This window comes from Panthera uncia, chromosome C2 (genome assembly GCF_023721935.1).
Source record: "Panthera uncia isolate 11264 chromosome C2, Puncia_PCG_1.0, whole genome shotgun sequence".
Taxonomy (NCBI): domain Eukaryota; kingdom Metazoa; phylum Chordata; class Mammalia; order Carnivora; family Felidae; genus Panthera; species Panthera uncia.
The window spans coordinates 107591693-107612046 of NC_064810.1; the positions used below are offsets into that span (position 1 = coordinate 107591693).

General features: G+C 36.3%; 1 long non-coding RNA gene across 1 annotated transcript in view; it reads right to left on the reverse strand.

The window, feature by feature from the left end:
• Nucleotides 1–16872: 16872 nt before the first annotated feature.
• The window catches only part of LOC125921236 (uncharacterized), a 120625-nt gene continuing 117143 nt past the window's right edge, over nucleotides 16873–20354 (reverse strand). The window contains exon 4 of the long non-coding RNA XR_007457350.1: nucleotides 16873–18130. This is a non-coding gene — a long non-coding RNA (uncharacterized LOC125921236). The remainder of the gene's footprint in view (nucleotides 18131–20354) is intronic.

Genomic DNA, 20354 nt, shown 5'->3' on the forward strand with positions numbered 1-20354 from the left:
CAATCTTTTTGTACTGGTAGAAGCCTGAATTGTGACCCAGTATGTGATATTTCCTAGAGAATGTTCCATGTGCACTCAAAAGAATGTATATTCTGCTGCTTTAGGATGAAATGCTCTGAATATATATATATATATATATATATATATATATATATATATATATATCTGTTAAGTCCATCTGGTCTAAGTGTCATTCAAAGCCATTGTGTCCTTGTTTATCTTATGCTTAGATGATCTGTCCATTGCTATAAGTGGGGTGTTAAAGTCTCCTCCTATTATTGTATTATTATCAATGAGTTTCTTTATATCTGAACTTCTATTTTATTTTTTATTTTTTTTTAATATTTGAAATTTATTGTCAAATTGGTTTCCATACAACACCCAGTGCTCATCCCAAAAGGTGCCCTCCTCAATACCCATCACCCACCCTCCCCTCCCTCCCACCCCCATCAACCCTCAGTTTTGAACTTCTATTTTAAAGGTAACTAGATTTTTCTTTTCTTGAATAAATCTTCATAAAAGAGGCCTGTCTGGCTCCCATCACGTTTTTCTCTTGAATATCCCCCTGTCTTCATCAGGTACTCACTAAACAAACTTCCCATGTCAGCACATGCCCAGAACATAAAAGGGATTTGGGTAAATATTTTAAATATGTAAATGAGTAAACCAATAGATGTATAAATTAAATGAATCTGGATTATATTATCAACTTTCCCTAAATTCTCTAACATTAGTAATTCAATAATGATTTTCCAATCCTAACCCCTGCTGAACATTTTTGTTGCACTTGGTACCACTGACACCTTCCTCCTTCATAACTTTGTCTTGTGTTTGCTTTAATTTCTTCTTTCTTATAACATTATGTTTCTATCACATTATTTTGTTCCTTATCTTCCTCCCACTCACTTCTATTGACCTTCTAGTTCTTTTCCTCTACATGCGTTTCTTAAGAGTTCATCCAATTTCCAGTTTAAATTGATTTTATGGATCAGATATGCTACCACCTCATAGAGTGCCCCTATGAATGCAAAAAAAGGCAGACTTTCTGGGAAGACACAGCTCTGTAGATGCACAGATTGTGAATATAAGCCACTTTTGTACAAATCTGAAAAATATGCATCTTCCTTGGACTCAGCCAGATACACCATAAAAGAAGTCCTGTGAATGGTTCCCAAATCTAAATTTCTAGACAAACTGTCAAACCTGCATTACCTGTAAAGGGTTCATAGGAATACTCTTAGGTAATATGGGATTAGGTCAAAAAATCAAAATTAGTTCCTTTCATCTAAATGTACTATTGTTTCTAAATCCAAGATTGCATTACTTTATCAATGATCAAGCCATTCTGATGTGTACTTAACTTTTTTCCCCCAGTTTTGCTAAGAAATAGTTGACATCGGGGCACCTGGGTGGCTCAGTCGGTTAAGCATCTGACTTCTGACTGCAGCTCAGGTCATGATCTCTCAGCCAGTGAGTTCAGGTCCCGCATTAGGCTCTGCTGACAGCTCAGAGCCTGGAGTCTGCTTCAGATTCTGTGTCTCCCTCTCTCTCTGCTCCTCCCCCACTCATGCTCTCTCTCTCTCTCTGTCTCTCAAAGATGAATAAATGTTTTTAAAAAATTAAAAAAAAAAGAAATAGTTGACATAGATTATAAATTTAAGGTGTTACTGCATAATGGTTCGATTTACATATATTGTCAAATGATTACCACAATAGGTTCAGCTAACATCCATCTTGTCATATAGATAAAATAAAAAGAAAGAGAAAAAAAGAAAAAAAAATTCTCCTTGTGATGAGAACTCAGAGGATTTACTTGTCTTAACAACTTTCCTATATATCATACAGCATCATTAGCTTTAGACATCATATTGTACATTACATCCCTAGTACTTATTTATCTTATACCTGGAAGTTTGCACCTTTTGACCACAATTTTCCCTCCCCCTACCTTCCACGTAACCACAAGTGTGATCTCTTTTTCTAGGAGGTTTTGTTGTTGTTGTTGTTGCTGTTGTTTTCTGTGTGTATTTTTTTTAATCATACAGTACTTGTCTTTCTCCATTAGACTTATTTCACTTAGCATAGTGCCTTCAAGGTCTATCCACGTTGTAACAAATGGTAGGAGATCCTCATTTTTTACAGCTAAATAACATTCAAGTGTGTGTGTGTGTGTGTGTGTGTGTGTGTGTGTGGGTATCACAACTTCTTTAACCATTCATCCATCAACAAACACTTAGGTTTTTTCCATGTCTCGGTTACTATAAATAATGCTGTTACAAAGTGGGGTGCAGATATCTTCTTGGGGTAGTGTTTTCACTTCCTTTGAAACATAAAGTGGAATATTATTAAGCCATAAAAAAGAATGAGATCTTGTCATTTGTGACAACACTGATGGACCTAGAGGAGTTTATGCTAAGTGAAATAGGTCAGTCATAGAAAGATAAATACCACATGATTTCACTTATACAAGGAATCTAACACAGCAAAGAAAAACAAACAAAAAACAAAAGAGACTCATAAATACAGAGAACAAACTGGTGGTTGTCAGAAGGAGAGGGTGGGACCATGGGCAAAATAGGTGAGAGAATTAAGAGGTACAAATTTTCCAGTTATAAAATAAATAAGTGATGGAGATGAAAAGTGCAGCATAAGGAATATAGTCAATAATATTACAATAACATTGTATGGTGACTATAGTTGTGGTGAGCATTGTGTAGAATTGTCCAATCACTATGTTGTGCATCTGAAACTAATATAACATTGTATATCAACTATACCTAAATAATAAAAAAAAATTAAAGAATAAAACCAAAACAATAAAGAGAACAAAATATACATGTTCTTACTTTCTTACCTTAATCTTTGAAAGAGACTTATGGCAATTATTAAGTTATCACTCATCAACCAATTCTCTTCAAATTAAATACAGCTAAATTCTTACATAATTTTAATTTAAAAGAACACAAATATATACTCTAAAAATGTTTTCTTCTGGACTTCCAAATCTCTTTATAGCTCAATTCTTAATTTACATAAAGTAAGACATATATATAATTTAGAGTCAAATAGTTTTATAAGGCCTGTGGGTTGGGGAGTGGGATTATCTTTCTTCTACCCCATTTCTTGCCTCATATAAGTAGGTATTTTTAACTCTCCATGATGATTCTACTGCTATATATCAAGCATATTTTTGTCTTTCTATTTTAGGTATTTTTCTGTTGATTTATAAATAATCAATTGACAATTGTACAACTCTGAAGAAAGGTTTTACCTAACATAGTAACTAGAATGTAAGTTTTCTATTAGAAATTTTCACAAATGTTCCCATTGTACAATTGAGTGATATGGTGTAATTTAATAATTTTATATCCATTGGATATTTATTTCCAGCTCAGAGTAGAGATGGAACTATATAAAGTAGGAATTAAAATATAATCAATATAATCCAAATTTAGGAAGCCAGGCAGAAAGAGGGCATAAACTCTCTCACAGAAGGATTTTCAACCCTGGAGTGATAATTCCTTTTGGGGTCTTGCAACACGGACATTTGCTTCAACAACAGGGTTCCATAGAGCTGGAATATTTACTAATGTGTCCTTAAGAACTAATACCCAGAGTGCCAGCTGACTGGGAAATGTGACTCCTGGTGCCTTGCTGGGAAAAAAAGCAAAAATAACTAAAAATATAATCTATTGTTTTTAATATATCCGATTCAAAATGCTTATGAAATTTAAGGTTTGGGGGTGCCCGGGTGGATTAGTTGGTTAAGTGTCCAACTTCTGCTCAGGTCATGATCTCATGGTTCGTGGTTTGAGCCCCACATCAGGTTCTATGCTGACAGATCAGAGCCTGCTTCAGATTCTCTCTCTCTCTCTCTCTCTCTCTCTCTCTCTCTCTCTGTCTCTCTCTGTCCCTACCCCGCTCATGCCCTGTCTCTCTCTCTCTCAATAACAAATAAATACGCATTTAAAAAAAAGAAATTTAAGGTTTGTATCAGAAGGAAGACTGTAGAAGGTGATGAGTCATTTCAAAGATGACTATTCCTCTTCATTGAGAACAGAATGAAAGCCATCCTAACATAGCCAGGCAGCTACCCTGCCTTGACATCCAAAACATGAATGGCTTGCAGGAGAAAGAGATGTTATGATGAAGATAACAAACACTGACATCACAAGGCTTGTTAAAGGTCAGAAAAGCCAGCCATTAGGTGGCAGATTCTGAATTCAATCATTTTTAAAGTTTAAAAAAATGTTTTAGTGACAAGGATGTTTTGTTTCTCAAATTTTTAAGAAATAGAAATTTTTAAGAAATACAACTCCTATCACTATTGCTATCTAAAACCATTTTTCACCTTATTAATTAGAAGTTAAAACACATGGGGCATGTGGGTGGCTCAGTTGGTTAAGCATCCGACATCGGCTCAAGTCATGATCTCAAGGTACATGAGTTCAAGCCTCCTTCAGACCCTTTACCCCTGCTCTCTCTGCCCCTGTCCCACTCATTCTCATTCTCTCTCTCTCAAAAATAAAAATAAATAACTTTTTAACAAAAGTTAAAATACACAAATGTCATAAGTGATAACAGTAGTGGCATTAAACAAGGACCATGAAAACACTTTTCCCAGAGTAAATACATGAGTCATTGTAAACCTCTGTGCTTTGCATATTCAGTTTTGTCTACCTAGAGCCCTCTTCCTACCCCCACATCTCCCTACTTTGTCAGTGGCCAGTGAAGTGCTTACCATTTAAGAACTAGGCCCCAATAGTCTCCTCCCTCATGGGTTTGCTAGCAGCTAATAATCTGCTCAGCTGGCACAATCTGTTCTACACCTCCTTCAGGCCAGGTAGTGTGCATGCTGCCCATGCACTTGCCTGTGTGTCCTTTCCCCAGCTGTTCTTGCTCACCCTTGTCCCAAGATCATTGTCCTAATCTTAACAAGTTCTTCCTACATCTCTGTGAATTTCTCTGAGAACCTCTTGACTTGTAGCCAGAGAGGATGTAACCCAGAGACCTGATACAGCAGACTCAGTGGGATATTCCCGTTATACTTGAGCTCAGAGAACTACCAAAGGTGATGTCATCCACCACACTACAAGAACTACTTAGAAGTGTCTAGTTCAAAGGCTATGTCCTAACACTGACCAGGACTCTACCCTCAGCACAAGACTTTTTAAGGAGAAAAAGATTATTCCCATTACCTAACCTCCACCACCCCCACGTTAGTAGAAATGGAGCGGGGCTCCTTCCCCATTCTCTTCCTAAAGCAAAGGAAGAGGAGTCCAAGAGCATCACTAATAATATTAACTAGAAATAGAGGGTAAATTTTTATTTTCTTAATTTGAGTTCTCCTAGAAAGAAAACCTTGAGATAAGAACACATACACAGAAGTCATTTATTTGAGAAGTGCAAGAAGTATTGGTAAGGGAGAAGGGAAGAAAGAAAAGGAAGGAACGGTAACAGGAGGTTAATCCTTCTAGGGAAATTTGGAGTCAGAGTCAAACACATGCCTGAGAATTTTCCCTGAGGGGGAAGGGAGCTGGGGTATGTATACACCAACTCCAGTCAGGAATTTGTTGAAGGCTACTTTGGGAAGGGGTGGTGGTGTTATTATACTGACATTGTAATCCTTCCTCGGGAGACACAGAAATGGCAAAGTGGACTCCATAGCAAGAGAGAAGGCCTTTGGGTGGTTGACTAGAGGCTTACTAAGGGTGTTACCCAGTAACTTAACAGGAGTCCAAGTCTCCTATATTCTAGCAGTGCTTCAACTGCACCAATTAAGCACTTTAACTTTTCAATATCCATAGATTTATTTGACTTCACCTCCTTCTACATATGGAGTAACATTTTAGTCAGACAGGAAACTGAACCATATACTCATGAGTTTTTGAAGGAGTCAGAGGTAGTGGCAGCTTAACTCAATATCCAAGACTCCTAACTCCCAAATCAGTTCTCTTTACAACTGTAAACCTCCCGGACCCTTCCTTGACTTTTAAACTTTAAAACTGTTCAGAGCCCCTGTTCGGACAGCTCAGAGCCTGGAGCCTGCTTTGGATTCTGTGTCTCCCTCTCTCTCTGTCCCTCCCCCCACATTATTCCCATTACCTAACCTCCACCATCCCACATTAGTAGAAATGGAGCGGGGGCTCCTTCCCCATTCTCTTCCTGTCTCTCTCCCTCTCTCAAAAATAAACAAACATTAAAAAAAAATTTTTAAACTGTTCACAGCCCATGGGCATTCCAACAACATTAGTATCAATATATTGCTATTGCCTTGAATATGATGATATTGATTCTTTTGTCAAACTGATGTCCACTTGATAGCTCTACTGAAACAATATACCCGTATAATCTCAGACATGTTAGGATTAACTGGAGGGTCCACCTACTTAGATGAGTTGTGTATTAAGTTTCTTCAAAGAATGCAGTACTGACAAGTTACATTACACTTTCAGAGTGGTTTTTAGAGCTCTCTTTGGAAATATAAAAGGTAATAAACTTTTTATTTTCTATGTTCTCAGATATTCCAATAGTGGGAAGAAATACCATCGTGAAATAGGTGGAAAAACACTTAAGCACACCAGATGAGCTTCCTCCTGATCAGACATTTTCCTATCTTCCTGAAAGGGGGAATTCAGGGATGTGGAAAATGGAGGGAGAGGCCCAGAACAACATAACCCTGCTATAGTCAGTAAAAATTTTCTTATGAGTAAGTTGTTGTTGTTGGTGGTGGTGGTGGTAGTGTTTTCAAAAGAGCCAGCATAGAAGCTTTGAATGAATGGTTTCTCATTTCTTCCCCCTCTAGTGTCTTGAGTTTTATTTTTTTTACTTTTGCCTTTTTGGAGTTTTTTCACCTGTGAGTACCAGGGCTCACATTGGCTTTTTGCCAGTAAACATCTGATGTATTTTTGGTATTCCACTTAAACCAATATAATTACGATTGATAGTTTTTAGTAAGAATAGGACTTAAGAGAATGACTGATGGACAGCTATGTATTTTCAAGAGCTTCAGTCATTATGCATATGAAGGAAAGACAACAATACCACAGAGGGCTATCAGGCACATATATTAATGCATAAAGATTCTGCTTAATATCTAGAAAGGTAATAAAACAAATTTGGGGGGAGATGGTTATTACAACTATCAAATATTTTCTTAAAACATTAAAACATAATTTGAACCTCTACATAACAATGGGAAGAATGTGAGTGTTCCTATCCTTCAAAGTTGAAGCTGTTTTTTGTGGTTTGACTCAGAATAGTCTCCTAACCAAAACTGCCTGGATAGCTCACCATTATGGCTATAGAGCATGAGTTTTTTGGGAACAGCATGTTAAACCATTCATCCAACAAATATTGTTGAGAGGCACGAGATATAAAAGTAAAAATTTCATAGTCTTTGTTCTCCTGGAGCTGAGTTCACATGTGGAAAGCAGTTAACTGAATAGGCAAAAATAATGAAAAATAAGTACAAATTAGGGTACTGTAGGAATATAGGAGGCACAGTCAACCCAGTCTTTGGGATTCAGGGAAGCTAGCAGTTGGTGTTGGAAGACATGGAGAAGCTAAAAGTATACTCCAGGCAAAAACACTGCTGTGGAGGCGAAGGAAAGTAGAGCACCCTTGGGAGACCCTGGCTAGTTCTGGTGAACTGCACAGTAATAAGCAAGGACTATAAACTGGTGACAAATGGGGCTGGAAAGGCAAAGGCCTTAGAAGTCATGTTAAAGAGTTGGAAATTTATCTAAATATAATAATAATTAATTAAGAAGGCTCAAAGAAGAAAGTATCATAGTTTTGTATACTTTGGAACAATTGCTCTGGCTGTACCATGGAGACTCTTCTTAGAAAATGTAAGACCTGTAAGACAGGAAAAGTCCTAAGGATTCTCTAACAATAATTCAGACAAAGGCAGTGGTAGCCTGAATGATAATAGTGATGATAAGTATAGTGAGAAATAAATAGATTTGAGAGATATTTAAGAAGAAGACCGTGTAGGCCCTGGTGATTGTTTAGATGCCAGTAAGAAAGGACAAGAAATAATCACAACTTCTGGCCTGGACAACTGAACAGGTGCTGTGCCACTTCCCAAAGACTAAAAACTGAGGAAGAGATGCAGTTTTTATGTGCATAAGGCACTCCCTGGAAATTGGGATTTTCCTAATAACATTTATAATTGTTTCAAATTACCTCAAGGTCTTTTACTGTGCCACAGATCACAATACAATATACATTTTACAGGGGAAAAATTCCAGGTTTAAAGAAATTACATGGCTTGCCCATGATCACACAGATGATAAATGGCAACACCAGGATTGGAGCACGATCTTAAGGTTTCTAACACCATTGCTTGTTGCACTCTGCCTCTATTCCCTGGAAGCTGCATTAGCTCTTAAGAACCACAGGGATAATATCTTTTGCAGTATTATCAGTGATTACTTAATGATGTTCTGATGACCTGAAAGAGATGATATTGCCTTCCAAGCTATTCAACCCACTCATCCAGCAAGGCTATTTCAGTCCCCCAGAGCTTGGTGTCTTTACAGGGATCTTATTTTTAAAAAGAACTTTGAAATAGTTTTCTACCTTTCCCTTAAAAGTGTTCCACGACGACATTAAAAATAGCTATTTGTTTCAAAATGAGTAAACATTCAGAAGTAGGTCTTCATCAGATAATAAAATCATCATATTCTTATGATTTTTGCATGACAAAAATATCATGGAGTCTATTTTCTGACTATAGGTCGATTATTTACCATGTCAGCTTTAATGTGTTATTTTATTTTCTACCACTATTTTCCCTGTATTACGATCTTAGCTTCCTAGAGGTTTCTGAGACCAGTATCCACTATCAACAGCTGCTCTGCTGATACAAATAAAGTATAATCCAATTTTCTGAAGTTTTAAAAGTACTACTCCTATTAAGTAATGAAGAAGATCTTCTCAATCTTCTTCCATACATGTTTATTAAAATTTGGTACCTACTACAAATTATCAATACCAAAATATCAATACCAAAAGTGTAAGAGGAGTCTGGAAAGATAGGGACAGCAACAAGCCTTGAATCCCAACATAAAAACAGACAGAAAAACCAGAGTAACTAAGCCATGGAAAACATGAGGTGACAGATTACCCTCATGAACCTCAAAATACAAAGCAGATGAAGACAAACTATAGCCCCAAGACTTGATGGCATTAGCACTTGAGCAAGAGAAAGCAGAGGAAAGAAGTAGGGAATCTGATGGATCTAAGAATAAATAAAAACCCAAAAGAGCCAACAGCTAATCACTGGAAAGTACATCAAGCTGATTAGGAAACAGGAGTTAAAATCAGAAGTTCTGCCCAATTCAGTATTGGATGAATAAGAGGATTGCATGAGGGGAGCTAAAAGGATTGAGAAGTTTAGCCCTTAGAGCCTGTGTACTCTTAAAACCAACTTGCCATAGCCTTTTTTTTTTTTTTTTTTTTTTTTTTTTTGGCTAGAGCCCACACTGAGGAGAAATTGCTGGAAGTAGAATCAAAATCAAGCAGGGTATGTAACAGAGATGAAGGAAGTAGAAGGCCTAGATAAAAGTAGGGAAGGGGAAGAGAGCCAGGGAATCTCAGAAAGTAAGTTGCTATCTTCTCAGAAAGTAAGTTGCCATGTTTCGGAACACGATGCTAAAACAAGAGATAAGAGAGTACTGTGAAAGGAAAAAAGCTATTTGAGCAAAGCCCCTTTCAAAAACAAATTTCACACAAAAATGTGAATGATGAACCTAGAAAGCTTATCCAATCATACAGTGAAGAAGCTATCAAAAACTTCAAAGGTCATGACAAAAGGATTCAGGACCCCACTTGATCACTGAGCATCTTCTAACATCACAAAAAAGATACAAGCAGACATTACATGCCTTCTGATGAAGGAATACACCAGGCCCTAGAGTCTTGCCAAAGGGATACAATCTGAGTTCAATCAATGGATTAAACTCCAGGTACCAGGGGCGCCTAGGTGGCTCAGTCAGTTAAGTGGCGAACTTCAGCTCAGGTCATGATCTCATGGTTCGTGGGTTCCAGCCCTGCATCCGGCTCTGTGCTGACAGCTCAGAGCCTGGAACCTGCTTCGGATTCTATGTCTTCCTTCCTCTCTGCCCCTCCCCCCCAATAAAAAATAAATAAATATAAAAAGTTTTAAAAATAAAAAATAAAAAAATAAACTCCAGGTACCAGTTACCAATTTACAAGGACAGAGGTACATGATGATGTTGACCATGAAAATGCATTTAACCAAATCTAGACAGTGGGAAATTTACTAGTCAAGTGTCCTGAGTCTTTCACCACAAACAATGTAAGTGGGAGCTGGGGGGGGTACATAAAATTTAAAAAAAAACTACCAATTAAAAGAGACTTTAAAAATATTTCAAACAAAATTTTTAAAGAGGCAAGACTAAACTATACTTTGTAGGAATTCACACTTGGGTAAGAAAACTTTAAAGAAAAGAAGAGAGTGATTACTTTAGGAATTGGCATAAATTTTTTTTAACATTTATTTATTTTTGAGAGATAGAGCACAAGCTGGGGAGGAGCAGAGAAAGAGGGAGACACAGAATCCGAAGCAGGTTCCAGGCTCTGAGCTGTCAGCACAGAGACTGACTTGAACTCACGAACTGCAAAACCATGACCTGAGTCAAAGTCAGACTCTTAACCAACTGAGCCACCCCGGCATCCCTGGAATAAATGTTTTTAAAGTATTTTTTTAATTTGCAGTTTTTTCACTACATATTCCACTCTCCCCACCCACCCACCCACACACACACACCAACTCCCACTTATGTTGTAATATACTGAAAGAAAGACTCAGGACTTTTAACAGGAAAGTTATGTTAACTTTCATGGAGGGATTCTGGGGAAGCTGACAAAGTTCTATTTCTTGATTACATAGTGCTCGCCTCAAATACATCAATAAACTATCCATCTGTTTGTGAAGAGTTTCTGTATCTGTGTTTTACTTTGAAATAAAATGGTTTTGTAAAAATCCAGTATAACGGGTTACTGATATAGGAGAAAATACCATATTTTGTTATTTTAAATACTTAAATAACTTTTATAACAAAACCATGATTCATATGACTCACAGAGACCTCTGTGATTCTATTTTTGAGATAATTCATTATCTGACATTTGAGAATCACTTTAATGAGCAAGAACTTTCCCCCATTGGTAATATCCTGCTTCATGTTGATGTTCCTACAGTCTGGTGTATAGTAAATACTCAATAATATTCACTGAAATAATAATGGCTGCTTTTCAAATAGCATGTTTGGTCTTGAATTTTAAATCATCTTGAAATACACACTTGTTCATTTGCCAGCCTCCATAAGAAAACACAAATATGACTTCAGAAACCCACCTCATTCTTTGTAATCTCACATTAATCTGGGGAGAATTCTATCATTTGAAAAATAAATATTAATATTATTTTTACATGAAAATTTTCACAGAAAAACAACATTAATTTATTTAGATTTTAATGTCTTTAAAAATATAAGTAAGTAAGTAAAGGAATAGTAGGTAACATTGTATAAATACAATGCCCATGATACTAGACTTTTTTTTAATGTTTTTTTAGTTGGAGAATAGGGAGTAAAATAGGAGCAATCTTCCATTTATCACCAGAAAAAATGCACATCAAGATTTTACAAAGTAGAAAAATGATAACCAATATGGAGCTTGCAGGAAAAATGATGTGTACTTATGATTATTTAGTTTGATATTAAAACCTTAAAATCTATTTCAGGTATAAATTCATTTTTAATTATGACCTGAGATCATCCTAGGAACTTTCATCATGGTTATTAAACTATTTTCTACACTTTTCTTCTCTACTTCGTTCTTTCTCTTAAGAACTCTGATTTCATTTTTAAAAGTGCAAAATCCATCTCTACTTCCTGAAGATGACAATTACATTTAAATCTTTTTTAAAGGAGAGCTACTTTGAGCTGTTGCATTAACTTTTCAAAATCATTACTTTTGTCATGGACAGAGTAACTTCAGAATAGCCAAAGTCTCTAAAAAGTAATTATCCTTGATTTTTTTTTTTCCTTGAGAGTTCAAAGCCATTTTTATCCTATGCCCTAGATAGTGTCTCCTGATCAATTCTATTTTGCTCTTTATGGCATTATTTGTTTCCTAGATTTGACAAATTTATACCATCCCTCCTAGAAATAGCTTGGCAAATTCCAAAACTAAAAAGGTATTTTAAAGTTTAAGTTTGTAATCACAAGATTTTCTCGTCCTGAGTGCTAATTTTGCCAGGCAAGACCTTTTTTTTGTATCTCTATATTTGTGACCACAGAATATCATCCCAGAAGAACTCAGTAAATAGTGGTCAATTCTGAACAGGCAATAAATTTACTAAATTTGTAATTATTAGCATTATAATTAAAGTTATTAATTGTACTCAACCATGAAAACTTTAGATAATTCTGGAACTTAGAAACACACAAATGGCATATATAGATAATATATTTACTTTGTTTTAATACTTGGTATCATATAAACACAGGTGATGGAAGAGAGTCAATTCTGTACAGCATTAGAACATATCCAATGTAAAAAATAACTCAGAAGTCCTACTTTCCCAATACAAATGTATACAGTGGTCAGAGGGTCAGAAGCTTGTAGCCAATATTCACTTAGGAGGGCATTGAGTACAATGGTGCTGCTAACAATGACAGAGAGAGAGCATTTTAAAGATCCCAAGACCCATTGCTGCTTTTTGGGGTGCTGCACAAACATCTGATCAAAGAGGTAAAGCTAAAATCCATCCCATGCTCTACTTGCCAAGCCCCACACCCTAGGTGGAGGGGTGCCAAGTGGCAGCATTCACAGAGGGGTGTCTTTTCCTATCATCACAAAGGTAATGTGCCTCCGCCCTAGAACTGCTGAATTAAAATATATAGGAGTGGGTCCCCAACAATTTTTATTTTTAAAATCTCTTAACGATTCCTAAGGACTTCCCATAGCTAAGAGTAACTTTAGAAACAGCACTACTTCTCATACCATATCCTTTCAATACACTGGAATAGTGGAGGGGGGTTACATGAATGAATGAATGAATATGTTCAGCTGCACCAGAAGTCTTATATTAAACTGTTTTATCATCATAACACATGAGTTAAATCTAGGCAGCACAAAATCATCCCAATGACAGTTTAAAAATCTGGTCACTCTACAACATGCTAGATATACGTAGTATTAAACAAATAATTTGATTTTCCCTCCATGGATTACAACTCCATGGATTATTCCCTCCATGGATAACAAATTGGCCATTCTGACATTGTGTAGGAACAATCCGAATCACAATTTACAGAAATGATAACACTGAGAATAATGTAATGTAAAAGGGAAAAGGGAAGACACATAAATTTTGAATACTTTTAAGTAGAGGGACTTGGGGGAACATTTTATTTACATAGTCTCAAAACAGATCGCTGGCTCAAGGAAGATAGACAAGAAAGAAAAGTAAAGGAAAGGAAAATTAAGGGTCACTAATTTAAAAAACTATGGCAAAATTAAGATTCATGTTTCAGTATTATTTAAGAACATGAATAAACTTCTCCAGGGAACTATCAGCAGTGACCATAGTTAGGCTTGGGTATAAGTCTATCCTATAAATGGTGGTGAAGTAAGAGTCCTGAACAAGGTAACAGCATTAGAAAATCAAGGGTTTACAGTCAGATACTTTTTTAAATTCCAGTTCCATCAGGTATACCTGTGTTACATTAATCTTGTTAATTTCCTTCTTCAAGCTTCAGCTTATTCAACTATATTGTTATAGGATTATGTGTGAGAGACACACAAAAAGTACCTAATGGTACAGAGTACACAGTAAATGCAAAGGATATATTCTCAGCCACTGTTTTACTAATTTGCAAGATTGCTACTCCATAACAGCATGAGTCTAAGGAATACTGAGAGGGAAGCCAACTTCCTCTCTTCAGGAAAAAAAAAAAAAATCAGAGGCAGAGAAGATAATGCCAGTGTGCCTTGAGGGTTAGGCATGGAAACTTCAGAAAGGGAGAGTCAAGAAAAGAGGGATTGATTTCAATGTCAAAATTACAGTTGTAAGCTTATAAACCTCCCTAAAATATTCACTTGCTTCTCACTCCCTTAAACCGTAATTTCTATTAGTGTATTTAAGAACATTCTTTCCATTCTCTCTCTCTAATCTATCTCTTCTCTCTCCAGTTTATTTACTGCAGTGTTCCTTACTCTACAGATTCATCCACCTCATGGAAACCTCCTATCTACTGATCTTACCACTGACCATAACTCCTTTGTGTTCTCACTTCCCTCTTTACCCAGCTGGGTATTGGGAATTCATCCCTGGTATCACTTTTATGTAGGTCATTAATTTCCTTGTTCATCTCTCCCTTAACCTTTCTCTTTTGAAAAAATCCTAATTCTGTTTAGTTCGACTCTTTACTCACTTTGCAGTGCTGGGAGAGAGTCTTTCTCCTGCTCCATGCAGTTGAACAGAGCAGGAGAAAGACACGTAATTCTCTCCCTTTAAATTCGAAAATACGAGTGGGCATTCAGCACTGCCCTGCATTCTCCTAAGAAATTAACTTTCTTCTTCTTGTGGAAAACTAATTCACACCTTCTTTCCTATACTCAAATTTCCATTATCTCCTCCCTCCTTTCCCACTCTCTCCTGATGACCTTGACATCTGTAGCACTCAGAAAATTAGAAGCAACAGCAAAAAAACTCCAGTACCAACTCTGCTCAACTCCCTGCTTCTGTATCCATATACTCTGCCTTCCCTTCTGTTGCAATAGCATTCTTAACTTTGTGTGTGTGTGTGTGTGTGTGTGTGTGTACCATGAGACCCTTTAGAAGTCTGGTGAAACCTATGGATTCTTTTCAGAGTAATGTTCTCAAATGCATAAAACAATGCTTAGGAATACAAAGGAAACCAATTATATTAAAAATCAGCTATCAAAATGTTTAAAAACTTATAGTACAGTAATACATGTGTTTCCTTTTTTAATGTTTATTTATTTTTGAAAGAGAGAGAGAGAGAGCACAGGAGAGGGGCAGAGAGAGAGAGGGAGACAGAGGATCTGAAGCAGGCACCACATTATCAGTGCAGAGTCAGAAGCAGGGCTCGAACTCATCAACCATGAGACTATGACTGAGCTATAGTCCGACGCTAAACTGACTGAGCCACCCAGCTGCCTCCATGTGTTTCTTTATCAATGCATTATACAATGATCTAGCAGGTATTCTAGTAACTAACACATTTTAATATAGTAAGGAGAAACAACATTTACGATATTTCCAATAGTTGCTATGTGATTTGAAAATATCTATGTTGGTAGCCAATTCTGATTTATTGATTCACTATTGAAGAAAACATTAAATTTCACTTAGAGATCGATAAAAATAAAGATGTAGTTTTTTGCCCATTCAAGTTCACAAACTTCCTGAATTCTTATCTGTGGGCTTCTTGGAGGTCAATGGATATCAGATTTTAAATCCCAGATAAAGCCAACTACTGCACTCACACAAAAGTTGAACATATACTGGGTGTAAAAGCAAATTTCAAGGGATTAAAATCTGATCTTATTGAAGCTAAACCATAGAAATCAATAATAGAAAGACAACTAGCAAATATCTCTATATTTGGAAATTAAGAAATATAAATAACCTATGTGTCAAATAATGAATTAAAGTAAAAATTAGGAAAGTTTTTAATCTAAATTATAACAAAATAACAAATGATTAAGTATCCAAATTTTTGTGATATATATGAAGAAGTGTTAAAGGATATTTATAGCCTTTAAAATTAAATACATAAATCAGAAAGCAAGGGTTGAAAATTGAGCCAAGCATGTATCTCAGGAAGAAAAAGAAAAGCAAAATAAACTCAAAGAAAATGATAAGAGCATTCATGGAAGAATGATAAGAGCAGAAACTAATGAAATAAACAAACACATTAGTGGGAATCAACAAAGCCACAGGCTGATTCTTTGAAAAGATTAGTATGTTGATAAAATTCTTGGAAGAATAATCAAAAAAAAAAAAGAGACAACACATATCAACCAAAGAACATCACTATAGATCCTACAGACATTGAAAATATATATGAGCATGTAATAAGCAACTTCATACCAATAAAATATAGAAAATTTAAGTGGTATGGACACAATTCTAATAAAGAACATATACCAATATGAACTAAGAAGATAGAAAAATGTGAATAGTCCTGTGATTATTATAGAAATTAAAACCATAATGAAAAACTTCTTAAAGAAAACTGCAGGCCAAGATGGCTTCCCTAGTGAACTTTTCCAAGCATTTAAGAAACAGTTGTCCTCAAACTTACAAAAACCCCTAGAATATAAAGGGGGAAGTGAAAATTATTTAACTTGTTCTGTGAAGCTACCATAATTTTCATATCAAAATCTGACAAGGAAACCACAAGGAAAGAAAATTAAGCTCAATACCACCCATGTACATAGACCCCAAAACCCTAAACAAGATGTTAGTTAATCATATTCAAAAAATATAAAATAAATAAAATATAATAAAGATGATAATAATCAAAGTTGTTTTAACACTTAAAAATTAGCATAATTCACCACATTAACAAAATGAAGATTAAAAAAAATGTGATTTCAGCAGACGCAGAAATAAAGTTACATAAGATTTAACATTTTCATAATTTAAAATAGCAAAATAGAAGCTTCCTTAATATGATTTTTAAATGATAACAAAAATATTTACAAAATATAAAATTTATCTACGTTAATGAACAGAAGATACACATACAATAACTTTTTTTTAGAATACCAGCAGCAACAATTTGGAAAATAACCCTTATAAAATTGTATCACTCAAAATAACATAAAAAAATATCAAATAGGCATTTTGTTCCCATTTCCTGGGTGAGGGGAAGCCTAAGCACCCAAGGAGAAATGAGTAGGAGCAGATAGAGGTGGAGGAGAGGTGGCCTTTAAGGCGGTGGTGCAAGGAAGGTTGGAGCTGTTTGATAAGAAAGTGCCACAGACTGTCTAACCCAACATGCAAATAGCAGGTGCTACAAAGATGGTGGCAGCTATGGCAGTGCTTCTACTGAAATTTTATGTTATATTTCCAGCACTTGAAATAAAAATGAATCCAAGTTTAGGAAGTCACTTTTCAGGATCAGAATTATACACAGCTGCATGTTCTGCAGAATCTCCCAGATCAAAAGAAGCAGTTTTCAAAATAAGTGTCAGGTTTATTGAGCTACAACATAGATACAATAGAATTAATTCCTTCTTTTGTATATGAGTTTTGACAAACATATTCAGCCATGTGTCCAGGATAGAGACTATGGCCGCATCCCCAAAAGTACTCTTGTGCCACTTTGTGGTCAATATTCTCCCCTCCTCCCTAGCCTTTGCAAAGGATTATTGATATGTTTCATGTTCTTGTAGTTTTGTCTTTTACAGAGTGTCCCATGCCTCCTTGCTTCCAGAAATATCTTTTAAAAGGATATAGGTATTTCTAAAACACTTTGAAATTTCCTCACTACAATAGAATTTTACTATAGGACTTTCTGATAACTTCATATTTTAAGTGAAATTCTAAGTAAAAATCCAATGCACAGTATAATAATGTGTATTGAAAAGGACAAAATATTAAATACAGATGAAAATACAGTAGTCCCCCCTTATCTGTAGAGAATATGTTCCAAGAACCCCAGTGGATACCTGAAATTGCAGATAGTACCAACCCTATATACTGTGTTTTTTTCCTATGCACACATGCCTATGATAAGGTTTAACTTATGAATTAGGCACAGTGGGAGAATAATAACTAATGATAAAATAGAACAGAAATAACAACACGGTATAATAAACATTATGTGAATATGCTCTCTTTCTCTCTCTCTCTCTCTCCCTCAGAATATCTCATTGTATTGTACTCACCCTTCTTGTGATGATGTGAGATGACAAAATGCCCATGAAACGAGATGAAGTGGGGCGAATGATGCAGGCAGCGTGACGTAGCGTTAGGCTGCTACTGACCTGCTGACCATTTGTCAGAAGGAGGATCATCTGTTTCCAGACTGTGGTTGATCACAGATAACTGAAACTGTGGAAAGCAAAACCGCAGTTAAGTGGGACTACTATACATGAAAATAAGTTTAAGAGCATTTACATAGTCTTTTCTACGTGACAGCTACATTTCATCCCCAACTATTATGAGTAATTTTACACATAATAACTCATTTAATCTTACAACACTGTAAGGAAGCTATTATAGTCCAAGTTTTATGGATGAGGAAATTGAAGCTCAGACAAAGACGTTTGCCCAAGGTCACATGGATGGTAGGTGGCAGAACCACTTGGCAAACAAGCTGGTTCTGTATCTATTCTTTAAAGAAGAAGAAGGAAAAGGAAGGGAAGAGGAAGAAGGAGAAAGAGGAGAGGGAGGGGGAGGGAGGGGGGAGGAGAAGAAGGTAAGAGAATATAAAGTTCAACCAAAATAGATTGGATCATAGCACCCTGGAGATTAAGGATGACCTAGCCATGCATCTATGTATATACGCTAGCAAATTAGATTAATCAAATCAGCACACTGTATATGGAAAGGAACTTGCTTTCCTTCCCTTTATCACGGGGGAAACTAAGGTCCAGAAAAACAAAAATTTGCGCAGTATTACTAGGCTAATTTATGGATTACCTGGCAGTGAAATAAAGGCATTCTCTTCAATACTGTTTCAAAATATCCTTAATCACTTTGAAGTAGATACTGCAGGCAAGTTGCCTGTCATATACAGAGCCCTATTCTGAAAACCCTCAAATGTCTTGATTCTCACAGACCCTTCCCGAACAGATAGATGAGATGTGTTACATATAGGTGATTATGCCTTATTTCATATGACTTTGCTAGTCCAGGATCATTGTGTGACCAAAGGGTATGTATTTCAAGAGCTGTGCCCTACAGGGTTACTCTCTACTGAGGAGTGACTGAAATATCTCAGGGGGACTTTAAAGGAAAGAGACATAGTTGACAGGTACAAATGCAGAGGGAAACAGAAAAAGCAAAAGCAGAAGTCTTGAGGCACTAGATTCTCTTGAGTAAGCCAAGGACTTGAGATAAAAATAAGGATTGGTGTCAGAATAAAATGAAACAGGAATACGGAGGCAAAGTTAAAGGAACAAGTCACTAGTCCTAGACTGCCCTAAGGTCAACATAGTGGCTTTAATATTACTAGGTTAGGGTACTTAAAATGCAGACCTGCTCTAGCAACATCAGAGACACTTGGGAAATGGTTAGGAGTGCAAATTCTCAGGGCCCGTGCAGATTTACTCAATCTAAAATGGGGTGGGGTGGGGGCCAGCAGACTGTGTTTTCAATAAGCACCCCAGATGATTCTGATGTGTTATAAAGTTCAAGAACCACAGCACTAGGTCAGTGCTGTATCCTGAATCACAGTCTGAATGACATTCCATTTCCTTACTTTCTTAGTCACTCTCCCTAAATCCTTTAAAATAAAATCCTGCGTCCTGGAGTAACCCGACAGTTTCTGTTCCTTGCAGCAATCTAATTAACACTCAGCTTCAAGTGTTGGAGAACTGTACATAATCAATTTTAATGAATTGTTTGAGCTTTAATTATTCAACTGATACTACTCTTTTGCATATTAAATTCTTCATTCATTAATTCAGTAAATATTTATTAATTTTGCTTGCCATGTGCTGGACAGTACATAGCAGTGAACTTGCAAAAAGTTCTGCTTTCATAGGACTAGATTATGGTAAGAAGAAACAGAAAATAAATAAATAAAGCAGATATATCGGATAAGGGCTATGGGAAAAAATGAAGCAGCAGGGAAGGTGATAGGGTGTGTAGAGCAGTTTTTGTGATTTTAAAAAGGGTAGACAGGAAGGCATCTCTAAGGTGACATTTGAGCAAATACCTGAAGGCTACTTGAGGCAAGGCTTGGTGAAACTTGGGGGAAGGGAGCTTGTAGAGGCTTGTAGGAACAGCAAGGAGGCCAGCCTGGCTGGAGCTAAAGGAGTGAGGAGAGGCGCGGTAGGCAAAAATCCAGAGACACTAACAAGAGGCTAGATGGTTTAAGAGTTTACAAGGAATTGTAAAGACTTTGGGGTTCGTTTGTTATTTTTGTAAGGCGTGGGCATTTTATTTCCCCAGTAACATAAACCTCTGGGTTCTTTATTTAATAGGAATAAACTGCCTAGCTTGTTAACCAACATGCACAGTGTATTTGTGCCATTTGGGAATGCCAGATTGACCTAGCAGCTTTACAATCATAATTCCTGGCTGGCCCTGAAGAGAGTGATACCAGAAG